Source organism: Chrysemys picta, chromosome 5 (assembly GCF_011386835.1).
Source record: "Chrysemys picta bellii isolate R12L10 chromosome 5, ASM1138683v2, whole genome shotgun sequence".
Taxonomy (NCBI): domain Eukaryota; kingdom Metazoa; phylum Chordata; order Testudines; family Emydidae; genus Chrysemys; species Chrysemys picta.
Window position 1 is genome coordinate 45,475,862 of NC_088795.1, and position 14,177 is coordinate 45,490,038.

At 40.5% G+C, this 14,177-nt stretch overlaps 1 long non-coding RNA gene across 1 annotated transcript in view; it reads right to left on the reverse strand.

The window, feature by feature from the left end:
- Positions 1-2,472: 2,472 nt before the first annotated feature.
- Positions 2,473-14,177, reverse strand: part of LOC135983619 (uncharacterized) — a 74,861-nt gene continuing 63,156 nt past the window's right edge. Inside the window, exon 5 of the long non-coding RNA XR_010601342.1 lies at positions 2,473-3,323. This is a non-coding gene — a long non-coding RNA (uncharacterized LOC135983619). The remainder of the gene's footprint in view (positions 3,324-14,177) is intronic.

Sequence of the window (14,177 nt, forward strand, 5' to 3'; positions counted from 1 at the left end):
ATCAAAAATAAAGTCAAATGAATTTTGCATTATGATTTCATACAACACTGAAACTCCAAATTATGGACAAAACAGAATAAGCATCAAACCTTAGAAATCTTAGTCAGTCTTCACTGCAGCTTCATTTAGCTTCAAATCAAAGTCCACCCGGAGTGGAGAATTACAATGAACCTACACAGTATAGTGTACATGCAGTAACTCCCTGGACTGAAACTTTTCAAACTAGCTATCACCAGGTGCCTGAGAAGGATTATGGTCACTTGGAATGAGTTGCCATTCTAATCTGCTGCAGGGGAATTTGTGGATTTGCCATATCTAGCATATATGGCAGTTCCTAGTAGCTGGTTAGCCATAATGTAATCAATATCTTCAAATTTGGAGATTCAGATCTTTAATTATCTGAATTCAGAACTATTTCATGATGAAGTGTATTTTCATGTACAATAGATACACCTGTGTCCGCATCCACAGAGATCACATCCCACTCTGTGTCACAATCCAAAACCTTTGTTAAAGGTGTGCATTCTATTTCCACAGATCTTTTAGATTGCTAGATACTATAACTGACTCTAACTGCAGGGTGTCACTGGGGGTATGTTTACACTGCAGCGAAAGCCCAGAGTTACTGGGACTTGAGTCAGTTGACCTGTGTTAGAGAAGCTGGGTCTTGAGCAACTACACTAATCCTTAACCCTGCATTAACAATTTTCTAACCCGGGATTAAACACGGAGCTCCAGTGTCCACACAGAGCTGAGTCAAACCAAACAAATACCAGACTCCCCAGTGCCCTCCTGAAATGTGGCTGCTGGAGCCCTTTGATTGTGATGCATCAGGGGAAAACTTGACTGTCCACCCTGTGCATTACACATAGTCTGAAGAGCCTGCCAACACAGCCTGCCAAGGAGCCATTTTGGTCTGTGAGCTCCCAGCTACCAGAGCCAGCAACATGGAGGAGGAGGGTTTTTTTGAAGAACTTCTCTTGGTTGCACATTCACTCCACCGTCAAGAAACACGCAGAGCTTCCATGATGAGATGCTGGTGGACATTTCGGCAGCATTTTCTGATCCACCAAAGTCACCTGACAGACATTATGATGGAGCAGGAGGAGAAGACCGAGAAGTAGGAGTATCTTGGCACGGCAGACTCGCACTGGCTGATGCTGCTCAGTACACTCAGCATCATTGCTGATGCCCCCTATGTAGACTGGCACTTTTGGCGCAGGGCCATAAGCACGGACTGGTGGTACCACATTGTCATGCAGACCAGGGATGACCAGCAGTGGAGCAAGAACTTTTGCATGAAGAAAGCTACATTTCTGGAGCTTTGTGACCAGATTGTCCCAACCCGCCTGCATAAAGACACTCACATGAGGTGACCCTTGCCAGCCCAGAAGCAGGTTGCTATAACCCTCTGGAAGCTGGTTACCCCAGACTGATACAGGTCTGTTACCAACCAGTTTGGTGTTGGAAAGTTGACTGTGGGTAAAGTGGTGGCAGAGGTTTCTGAGGCAATCCGTGAGGTTTACCCCAAGGTGGGGGGAAATTAAAGATATTCTTGAGATAATTGCTGGCTTTGAGAGAAGGGAGTTTCCTAACTGTGCTGGGGCCATTGATGGGACTCTCATACCCACAGTTTGCCCTCCTTAAGGAGCACATGAGTACAATAACTGCAAAGGGTATTACTCCATTGTTATGCAAGCTCCTATGGACCACAGAGGCCAATTTATGAATGTCATTGTGGGCTGCACTTGAAAAGTTCATGATGCCAGAGTTTTTCATTGATTGGGAATCTACATTAGGAGCCACCAAATGACATTGTCATAAATGGAGTTACTGTCCCCACCATTATTCTGGGCCCTGCATACCCCCTTTTCCCTGGGCTTATGAAACCATACCCTGATTTCAGAGGCCCCCAAAAAAGAAGGTTTAATTATATTCTCAACAGGTGTAGAATGGTTGTTGAATGTGTTTTTGGCAAACTGAAATCCCATTGGAGATATATCTACAGACCCATTTCGACACCAGTATCATCAATGCAGTTTGCATTACTGTGGATTGATGTGCTCCTCAAAATCTTTGTGAAGCAAGAGATGAGCCATTTCCCCCTGAATGGACCTATGACAGCAAGGGGCCACTGAATTGGTACATTCAGCCAGCAAGTGCACCTACCACACCTAGGATTGGATGCACCAGGGTAACAGAAGTCAGGGCTGCTTTGTATTCCCACATTATGGACTTGCCTGCAATAGAAGAGGGGGGAATAGCATAAGTAAGAATGTGCTTGTAGGGGGCAAAGAAGCTAATTAATTTGAGGGTGTTCGATGCTTGGGAGGAGCAGGACTTGTTTGCTATACAATGTATTTATGAATTATGTGATGAATAAGAAAGTTCTTGAAGTGTGAATTGTTGTACCCAACTGTATATAGGAATAGTGTTTGCTTAGTAATACATAATTGCTCCTGATCATCTTTTCAGCTTTATTATCTCAAATTATGATTGTATGATGGAATGCAGTGAAAACAATAAACTTCCTTGATGACATAAAAGGGTTTATTTGTAAACATGAGTTAAAACAGTACAACTGTCTCCCACCATTGCTAGGCAGGCCAGCTGTCATTATCACACCCAAAAACAACTAACAGAAGAATATTTCCAAAACAAACAAACAAAAAGAATACAGCAAACAGTGCAAACACGATACAAACCCCCTACCACTGCATGTCCCCTGGCCACACATTCTCCTTTCCCCGTTTTCCACGCACGTGGCACTGGAGAGGATGGGAGGGGGAAATTATCCACAGGAGAGGGGTTCAAAAAGGAAGAACTGCATGGTATTTAGTTGCCCTGCCCAGCTGTTCATGAGGCTTGATGGCATGGCCTACCCCAACATGGAGTTGTCCAAGCTACTTCTGTACCTAGGGTATGTTGCTGGGGGATCAGGCCATGGTGTGGGAGAGGCAGTAGGACCCTGTTCTCTTCCAGCCAGGATGGAGATGAGTCGCTCAAACTGTTTTCTCCGTTGAGCTCCCTTAGTCATTGTTCCTTTTCCGGGAACTGTGTTGCAAGTGCCTACTCCCTTGCGGAAACCCTCTCCTCCAGCTGCACACAGAGCCTCAGCCTTTCCTCCTGCCTATCAGCATGCTGTTTCTTCAGTCTTGAATCCTTCTGGTACTGGACGTGCTTCTCAGCCCGCTCAAGAACTTCAACCATAACTTCATCATGGAAGTGCTTCCTCTTGGTACAGTCAATGAGTGCTTCCTCTTGGTACAGTTAGGCCAGGGATCAAGTTGACGATGTACAGCAGCCAGTAGAAATCGAAGGGCCTGAAACAGGACAAGAAACAGAGGATTCTTGTCTAAAATACCGCAATGGAAGAGCACAGAATTAATTCTTGTGGCATTTCAAGGACATAAAATGTTACATGTCAAAACTCAACTGAAATATATTGTGAAAGGGATGCTTCTGTCCAGAGAATCTCCCTGGACACAATCTGGTTAATCGCAGTTATAGAAGTGAAGAGACAATGGTAAGTTTCAAATTACAAGCTGTTTTTGTTTTATAAAAATTCCATAAGTACTTGGGTTGTGGGTAGATGGCAAATAGCTTTTAACAAAGTTTTTTCTATCATTTCAGGCTTTCACTTTTGGAGGCCATAATTGTTCTTGTGGTGCCCTATTGGCAAAGGGAGATATTATTTCAGCTGCTAGTGGGAAACCTGCAGTGTGTGTAGCTGAAGTATTCAAACATATAGTAGCTGAAGAGCACATCTATGAGTGGACTGGGCTAATCAGCTATCCAGGTGGCCCTAGAAAATATGCTCTTCCCTGCAATGTGATTACCTATCTGGAGTTCCTGCTTCAGGAAAAGTTTGCAGCTACCAGCATCCGGATTGGGTCAGAATTCATGAGGGATTTAACAGGATGATGTGTTAGCTTCCACATGGCTTAGCCTGTTATGACAGCATGCAAACATACAGAAATCCACAGCCTTCCTCCTCCCCACTCCCGGCACATTTCTGAACAAAAATTGGTACCCTGGTTGTTTTGGGAGAAATGATTTTGTCACCCATGGACTACCTCTAACTGAAATGGGCTAGATTTGGAAATTGAACACATATTCCTCCCCCACACACAAACACACAGAGTTCATTGTTTTCAGGTGGCTCCATAGACAGTTGAATGTTTACAGTGCAGCAAACTTAAAGCCATTATTACTTTAAATAAAACAATAATGATGCTAACAAAAACCTGGGCCTTTCCAATAAAAATACTCTTTAAAGCTGTTCTTTACTGTTTTGCATTCCCCGGTCACCATTTTGAACTTCACATGGTGGGGGTTGTGAGGAAGGAGATGCCAAGGTGCTGAGATAAACATGTATCTGCTAATAGCAGATTGCAGATAGCCAGGGCTTCTCATAAATTTTGCATTGGTTCTCAGAGCTGTATTACTGTAGCAATACATTTTAAATTGGGGTCAGAAACTTACCGCGCATTGTCTCCTCCGAGTTTGCTAAGGGAAACGGGGCAATCAAACGGCTCCTCCAAGTATCGACCCAGAATTTGCTGCTGATCCTGTTCCGCAGCCTGCTCTGGGACCAGTTTCAGCAATAGAGTCACTTTGTGGTCCCCATGTTGGATTCAGGGGCCAGCAGGGGATCTCTCAGCTGACCAGGTCATCATGCACCACTGTTGTTTTGGTGCTGGGCACAGTGCCCACCACCCAGTCAAACTCCTCATAAAATGGGTGTCAGGTTGGCAAGTTGACCGAGGTGCAGTTCTGGTCCCTGGTCTTCTGGTATTCACTCTCCAGCCTCTTAATCTGCTCCCTGCACTACTCAACAATCTGAAAAATTTGCAAAGCTGCCAGCTTTTTAGCTATCCACTGGTACACGTGATTTTGCTAAAGTCCACTGTTTTGCTGGCCTTGTACCAGACACTCAGCAAAATCTGGCTGTGCTGTCATGACCATGAAGCCACACACTTTGCAAAAGTCTTGTTTTATTTGGTTTCCATTGCAAACACAGAATGCTGTTTGATGGTGTTTGCAGCTCAGTGGTCAGAAGACAATGGAAGGGTTAACGCTGACTCACTGAGCTTCTGCTGTACGCCAAGAGGAGTTGTTTCTGTTTTCAACTGAATCTATCGGAGACTATTAGGATAGAGAGGACAAAGTTGGTCCGTGGGATTGTGGGATATTTTTAGTGGACTCCCAGGACACTAATCAAATGGGGCTGCATCTGCACTGCAAAGAAACAGGGCTCGAACCCTGGATCAAGGCTTGACGTAGGCACAGTCCCTCAGGGTTCTAGGACCCTAGGTCCAAGTCCAAGTTGGAGAGATTTGTGTGTAGGTAAAAGGAGGTTTGGGCTCAAACCTGAGTCTGAGCCCAGGTTTACACTGCAGCGTGGACATACCCTGAGTGCTGTGGTACATCAGCCCCTTCTAGGTATCAGTCTGTGTGCTCTGATCTGCACACTACTAGCTCAGAGACAAGTGCTGTACTGGCCTCAGATACTAGGAGAGGCAATGTGGCCTCGTGGATAGAAGTGGGAGTTGGGACAAGATCTGAGTTCTATTTCTAGCTCTGCCTCTCACTTTCTGTATGGGCTTGGACAAGCCAGTTCACCTCTCATTGTCTGTTTCCCCTCTCACCTCTCTAGTCTGTTGAGACTAGAAGCTCTTCAGAGCAGGGATCGTTTCTCATTACATTTGTACATTGGGATCCCCTAACACGATGGGGCTCCCAATCTCAATTAGAGCCCCAAGGCACTACTGCAATACTAATAACTGACTACAGATTCTTGCTTTTGGTGGGTTTCCAACTGAATACATATCTTTCCAGTGTATATCAGAGTTCTTCTAGTAGGGCTGACAGAAGAAATAACACAAATACCCCAAATATAACAGCTCACATCAAATCTCAGAGAAGCTCCTGAGTCCTGGCCCAGGAGAGAGGGGTCACAGTGGACGAGAAGCTGGATATGAGTCAACAGTGTGCTCTTGTTGCCAAGAAGGCTAACGGCATTTTGGGCTGTATAAGTAGGGGCATTGCCAGCAGATCAAGGAACGTGATCGTTCCCCTTTATTCGACATTGGTGAGGCCTCATCTGGAATACTGTGTCCAGTTTTGGGCCCCACACTACAAGAAGGATGTGGAAAAATTGGAAAGAGTCCAACAGAAGGCAACAAAAATGATTAGGGGTCTGGAGCACATGACTTATGAGGAGAGGCTGAGGGAACTGGGATTGTTTAGTCTCCAGAAGAGCAATACACTGAGTGACATGTTTAACACCTGTCATGTGTGATTCCTTCTCCATTGTGAAACTGAGCCTATTTTTATTTTGATTATGATGCATTGTGTTTTTGTGCATGAGGGCATGGTCCAAGAAGTGCACCAACAGAAAAGAGTTTCACAATCTTGGAACGGCCCATGAGAAAGCTCCATCTGTTCACATAAGAAACCGTTAACCTTGCAGGAGACCATTCCATCATGCTAAAGGAGTGGAGTTGGAACTGTGATCATGGCCCCAGAGCATGAGGGGATCTTTCAGAAATCTTGGGCCCAAATCAATAAGATCCTTCAAAATAAGGACAAGATGCTTTCCTCCCAAGCCCTTCTCCCATACCTCTCAATTCCCTTATTTAAAATAGGGAATAGCTGTGGTAACTGGTGTTGGTGAACATTAACAGGTCCAGAACATATCCATTATTCTAACAGTACATTTCTATGCAGCAAAGATTAAAAATCCCAGCCAACTTCACTGGGCACAGCAAACAAGTAGTTAGTAACAACTTTCATTTATACATTCAGTGTTAGATTTGAGTTCTACAGTTCTAATATGTACATGAAAAGTACAACAAGAAGTTAGGTTTCAGAGTAGCAGCCGTGTTAGTCTGTATCCGCAAAAAGAACAGGAGTACTTGTGACACCTTAGAGACTAACAAATTTATTAGAGCATAAGCTTTCGTGGGCTACTGCCCACTTCTTCGGATGCATATACAGTGGATGCATATGCATCCGAAGAAGTGGACAGTAGCCCACGAAAGCTTATGCTCTAATAAATTTGTTAGTCTCTAAGGTGCCACAAGTACTCCTGTTCTTTTAACGAGAAGTTAGGATTTTATTTTCAAAGTAATGTGCAAAAAGCACAGAAATCCCTACTGCTTTCAAGTAAAAATTTCTGTTTTCTGAGATTTCTACTATTTGCTTGTTTCATTGTTTAAAACTTTTTATTTGTTACAGTGGAGTAACTGCCAATTGAGATGAGGGAAATTTAGGTAACCAGAATGAAATTATCTAAGATAGAACCTCCAGACAACGGTATTAACACCCTTGCAAAAAGTGACATGGATGTGCAATGATCACATATGGTCAGGACTGCATTTTCACAACTCCCTCTTAAAGACAGCCCCTCCTGCAGCACTGGGGCATTGGTTCAATACAGGCTGGGGCATTGGTTCAGTTTTGTATGGAAAAGTGCTGCAATACCAGTTTCTGCAGCTCTTGGATTTTCTTAGAGACACTACTCAGCAAATTGTAAACAATCCTATGTTTTATTTTTTAAACAAATGTGAAATCTAGCAAAATCAGAGCCCAATGTGGTAAGGCTGCAGGTATGACAACAATTTTCCCCAAAATATTAGAATAAAGATAATAGCAAAGAAGTGCTTTGAACCTGAGTTGCTTTTTACGAGCTTCTTTTCACATGCTTGTATTAGTCTTTTTAATAGCTGTCAAAATATAGTCAATAAAAGGTGACAGCCTAACCATATTGGATTTCTTTTTAATCAGAGCTTGAGTGCAATGTAATAATTGTTGTTACATGATGTACTGTGCACTGCCAACGTCAAGTTGGCTTCATCTGCATCCTTTTTTCCAGTGTGAGAAATTTATTTATTAATTTACCAGTCCTGTAAGTGGTATGTGAGTCTAATGGGGATTTTGACAGTAAAATAGCCTAGTTATAGTGCCTGATTTATTAAATTATTCACCACAACTTTAATCTCCCACTCCCTTAAATTTCAGAAAAGGAATAGATATTTTACAGCCTGCGTATATTTTCATGGGCTTTTCACCAGCACTACCAGACTCCATATCTAACTTTTAAATATACTGTATAACACCTTTTTGGCTCATGTAATTCTGTGATTAGAACAGCTTCCAACAACGACAGAAAGAAATGCTACAGAAAGAAAAAACCCTTTGAGGCAGCTAAAAAAATCCCTTCAACCAAATGTGAATTCTTCAATTTTTACCTGTAAGAAATCAAAAAAGTGAGACATTACTTTGGAGACATAACTATATGTATTTAAATAAAGTATGAGAATGGAGAAGTTCTAACCAGAAGATATCATTCACAGGTCTCTCCTGCTAAAGATAAAAAAAAAGCTGTTTTCCCCTTCTGCTGCTTTTCAAGGCAGAATATTGTGCCAATGACTTTGTGTTATTAAAACAACACTATTGACCATTTCTACATAATAGAAATTCATCCAAGGAGAATTCACATTTGTAAAGTGTTTTGATAAGTCCCATGTTACCACCATGATGTACAACAGGTAAGCATTATACTGCTTATCTTATTACTGAGTACTCTGAGGCACAGAGAGATTTTTCAATAAGATTTGGAGCATTTGGAATAATCCAGAAGACTGGAAGAAAGCTAATATTGTGCAAGCTTTAAAAACAGTAATTACCAGGATGACCCAAGTAATTATAGGCTTGTCAGCCTGACATCAATCTGGGACAAGATAATAGTGCACCTGACAAGGGACTTGGTTAATAAAGAATTAAAAGAGGGTAATATAATTAATGCAAATCAACATGGATTTATGGAAAATAGATATTTCTTAAACATGCGGGATCTCTTTTTTGGACAAGATTACAAGTAAATAAAGGTAATACAGTTAGACTTCTGCAAGATGTTTGACTTAGTACGACATGACATTTTGATTAAGAAACTAGAATTATACAAATTCAATATGGCACACACTAGATGGATTAAGAACTGGTTGACTGATAGGTGTCAAAAATGTAATTGTAAATGGGGAAGCATCATCAGGCAAGTGTGTTTCCAGCAGGGTCCAGCAGAGATCAGTTCTTGGCCTTATACTAGCTAACATTTTTCTCAATAATCTGGATGAAAATATAAAATCATCACTGATAAAATTTGCAGATGACTCAAAAATTGGGGGAAGCCAATTCTTGCATCAGTTTAACAAAATTAGAGATGGAGACATTCTCATGCTGCTTTCTGAGACTTTCCTCCTGTTCTCTCTTAGACATAATAGATTCATAGATTTCATGGCCAGAAACGATCAACTTCAAGGCAAGAAAGGAATCAGAGCCACAGAGACTTGAACAAGGTCACACAGAATTTCAGTGGTAGAACTGGGAATAAAAGCCAGAGCTCCTGGGTCCCAGGATGTGACACTCTCCCATAGACCATGCTGCCTCCCTGTGGAAGCATCCCCATCAACTTCTGTGGTGTCTAGAGAGATACCGTGCTAAATGCTCACTACCCATACGTGCAGTAGAAACCATACCTCCATTAGACTGTGGTGGGTTTAGGAGTATTGTACATAGGCAGGTTATTATAGCACCAGATAAGTCACCAATTACCACTATGATGCTATTTCCAGAAGTACCTTCTGCAACTGGTATTTCTGGAAAGTGAGAATTAACAGTTGTCCCTTGCAGGTAAATAAGAGAACGAGGAGCCAAAGCTAGATACAGGAACCCTGATTATTCCTTTGAAAATTACATTGTTTTGAAGAGGGATTTTCAAAACTGCCTACGAGATTTAAGACAACAAGTCCCAATGAAAGTCAATTCACACCATCAATTCTTTAGTCACATTTGAAAATCTCACCCATAACACATTCTAAAACATTCCTTCAGCCTGAATTTAATAGGAGAAACAGAACCCACCAAGTATCTTTAGAACACAGGCCTGTTCTAAAAACTCACTTATAGGTAAGCCATTAGATGGAACTGTTAGGTTTAGTGTGAAACAATATTATATTACACAGGATATAAATAATTCACACTAGAAGTAGGCTAACAATTCATAACAAAAATCGATGAATATTTCCTCTTTATTCACAAATTGTCCACAAAATGATCACAATTGCCTTAGATGTATTTACTATTCAAAATTATTCCCAGATGTTTTCTGAAAATAATTCTTCACCAGCGAGTTTGTTTCATTTACCATATGAGCAATGAGAGTGCATAAGCCATACGGTATTTGCATGGTCCAACTGATGGAGATTAACTTTTAGAATCAGCTCCATTGTGAGCACAAATGAATATGAATTTAAAATTTACTTTTTGTAAATATTCAGCAATATTCATTTTAAAATTGCTTCTTCAAACAACATTCCTGTTAGTAAATTCATTTGACAGGATATTCACAGAAAAACACAAAAGATGTATGAACTGTACTTACTTCCAATTCTTAGGGCTAGATCACTCCAGTTCCCAGACAAAAGTCCATGGGAAAGGAGGAAAACTCCAGAAAGACTCCCTCAGACATTTAAAGTGACTTCATTTCAAACTTCAACTGTTCACTTTTTTTTTTCATGCGCATTATTCACCCATTTCTAAGGTCACATAATCCTCAGTTTAACATAGTCTATTTTGTTGAATGCAAGTTGACATTCCATACTCATCACCAAGATATCTGTACAGTACAGAAACAATAAGTGTCTTAATTTTACATTTAACCTAGCTACAACAGGGAGGCTCAAGAATTCTTTTCTATTCCATTATGCTCTCCTTCCCTTCCTTATAATCCATCTTTTTTCCTTCCATTCCTCAACTCCACAGCCTCTCCCTTGTTTCTCTAACCCCTGCTTCTTTCATCTTCTGCCCCAACACATCTTCCAGGTCTTGCCTTCCATATCCCCTCCATATCTCCATATCCCCTCCATCTTCACCCTTTTTTTCCCTATTACATGATTTTTACAACTATCCTCTTCTTCTTTACAGTGATCAATAACAACAAGCATAATAATAGCAATAATAACAAGGTGACAACAACAAAACAAAACAAAAAAAATCAATCTTTTCAAGCAGTCCTCCCAAGTCACAAAACCTATCCAGGAATGCAGACTAGCTCATGTTTTATTTACAGGCTTATTTTCATTAATTAAAAAAATATTTGTTACACTTGTCTCTCTTACCAACAGAAGTTGGTTCAATAAAAGATATAACCTCACCCACCTTGTCTCTCTAATATCCTGGGACCAACATGACAACAACAGCACAGCATACAACATGCAAGTAGAATGCTGTTCCTGCTGGGAGCCAACTGAATTTCCTTGAAACTGCCAGGAAGTTATAATAGCAAAACCAAGGCTAGCCTCATATATTGTTGTGTCATCTAGCACAGGATATCAATGTAGGACTAAGACTATTTTTTTTAAATTAAGTGACTATACTTTCTAGTAAGTACTCCAGAGCTTTAAAGTCAACAGGGCTCTACATGTGCGCACTAACCTGCCTATAAACATGTTGCAAGATTAGGGCCTATAATAGGAAATTACCACACTTCATCTTTTATCCCCCATTTTCAATTTAGTGCTGGTGAAAGATGAATGATTAATAGCCATAGAAAATCAAATCCTCTATTTACCCACAATGGGCAGGCAGCCCTGGCACTGTGTTCTATCCCAGACCTGGAGGAACTATCTCTGGGATAAAATTGTTTAAATTCTCTTACCATTTCAGTCCATTTGTCTTTCTGCTGCAAACGCCAGCAGACATGCCAATTCGGATAGCAGAAAGTGTAACCTGACAAAACTAAAAGCAGTTTCATAATGTTTAAAATATACACAGAGCAATAAATACAGTCGATAATTGGAGGAAGTGTTTGTGAAAAGCAACCAAATCTAATACACTTGCACTGACCATGCTCTGCCTGCCTGCAATACGTATATTGTTTAATGTAGGTGACCTAAGAACAAGATTTCAATTCCCTGTTTGCCATTTCTCAAAATAAAAAGGCCTGTGATGACAGGTGACTGGTAATTGCAAAGGCAATTATGCTGATGCTATTGACAAATGTCTGGGAATGTGCATTTCCTTGTAAATTGGTGCCATAGGAATACATGCTGGACTATATAACTGATGTAACATTCTTACCATAAATTGACCTCTGTAAAATCTGAATGATCCTGAATCTAAAAGGGGTGATGGTGGGTAATAGAGACCAGTCACATAGTCTTGGCATCTGTACTACACACCCTTTAGCAGAAGTCTGGAAAACACTGTCTCAGTGCTGAGACTTTCAGTCTCTAGCCTTACATCTCTTCCCTCAGGACAGGATCCATATGTAAAATCTTTCCCTTTCTTTCCCCAAAAACATTCTCAACAGGTATATTTCATTAAATGTATAAGAGTTTTAAAAAGCCAAATACCCCACACAGCCTTTTTTCTCTTTCAATTTTATATTTATTGCAGTGCTCTGGATACACTAACTTTAATTACTCTATTTAATATGGTTTCACCTGTCTTAAAATGGTAGCTACAAGCACCTTGCCAAATGGACTGAAAGGGGCCTAACTACACTTTAGCTTCTGTTTGTATTGTAACCTTCCTTTATCATGCTTCCTAAATCACAACAGATATCCTGATCATCAGTAGCTCTACTCCATTAAGAGAATACCATGGTTGTACAGTGAATAATGAAACTGTGGTACTTGATTTCTATGTGCTGAGCCATTAATTTAGGAATTCTGCCTATGTACAAAGACAGCAGCTATTCTGTTGCAATAGTTGCTGCAGCCTATCATTTACAGGAAATACACACAGAGTTCTCTCTTATATAGACTTCATTTTTGCTTTCATTTGCTCTTTTCCTTAAAACTAAAAAGTAATTCAAACTGTATAGGATTACTCTTTGGTTATGGCAAAAAACACAATATGTACCAACGACAATTACTACACTGTCAAGAATATAGTCTTTTTTTGTTCTCATACGAGTTAGTTCTGCACTAACTGTTGCAGGGCATTTTTCTGGGTAGGATGAAGTAAATACTTAAAAATCATCCTCTTGTAAACATAGGAAAATTAATAGAAACTGAGGGAAATTTTTCCATAATAATGTCTACAATTAATTGGAAAAGATGCTTCTAAAGTATACCTGCCACCATATTCAATGTTTTCTGTTTTTAAAAAATGTATTGTACAGTAAGCATAACTAAAGTAGATGCATTTAGTAATTACATTTACTACAGATCCCATAATGCACTTTATCAGCTGTCCCAGTATTTTCAGACCAAGATGACAGACTGCAAATGATCACAGCTCCACATGTAGTAGTTGTCTTACCATAGATATAGTAAATAAACAGAGAAGGCAAAATAGATACCACAGTAACTAGAAATTCTTAAGTATGCAATAACACAAAGCAGGGATTTGTGTCAATTTCAAAGGCTCTTGCTCCATGTATAAGTTACCACAGCAATGACCCTTTGAAGAGGAAATGCCAGCAGCTGAATTTGCAGACAGTTTGGGCCAATCCGAAACAGCCCCAAAAATGAAGTGGATTATATTTAAAAGCAAAAAGGCCTGATTTAGGTCAAAATCAGTCTAATTAAATTCATTCTTAATTTAATGTGAAGATTTTTTCCATAGCTATGCTGGAGGTAAAGAAGGGGTTTTTGACTGTGCCACAATCTCTTGCCAAATAGAACTGTTCCAGATGGCAGACAGTTTGTTTAGTCCAGGCTTGGTTGCAAAATGAATATTTTGCTCTGTTAGGAATGACCCTCTGCTTTGCAGATGAGGTAGCTCAGATTCAGACCAGAATTTTTGCCACCCTGGGAAAGATAAATACAAAGTTTTCTGCGCTTGAGTTTTGGCCAGTGTCACTTATATTCTGGAGAAAGAACAGGAGTACTTGTGGCACCTTAGAGACTAACAAATTTATTAGAGCATAAGCTTTCATGGACTACAGCCCACTTCTTCGGATGCATGTTCTTTTTGCGGATACAGACTAACACGGCTGCCACTCTGAAATTTATATTCTGGAGGTTCTTGGGAAGCTGTGGATTACAATCTGGACTAATGTGATATTTGACTGGTTAAACTCAATGGTGAAACATTTAGCCAGTTCTTAGAAGAAATGGTTACTGTGCCTTTGTGAAGGCAGGATGCCAATCTCCTTTAAAGAA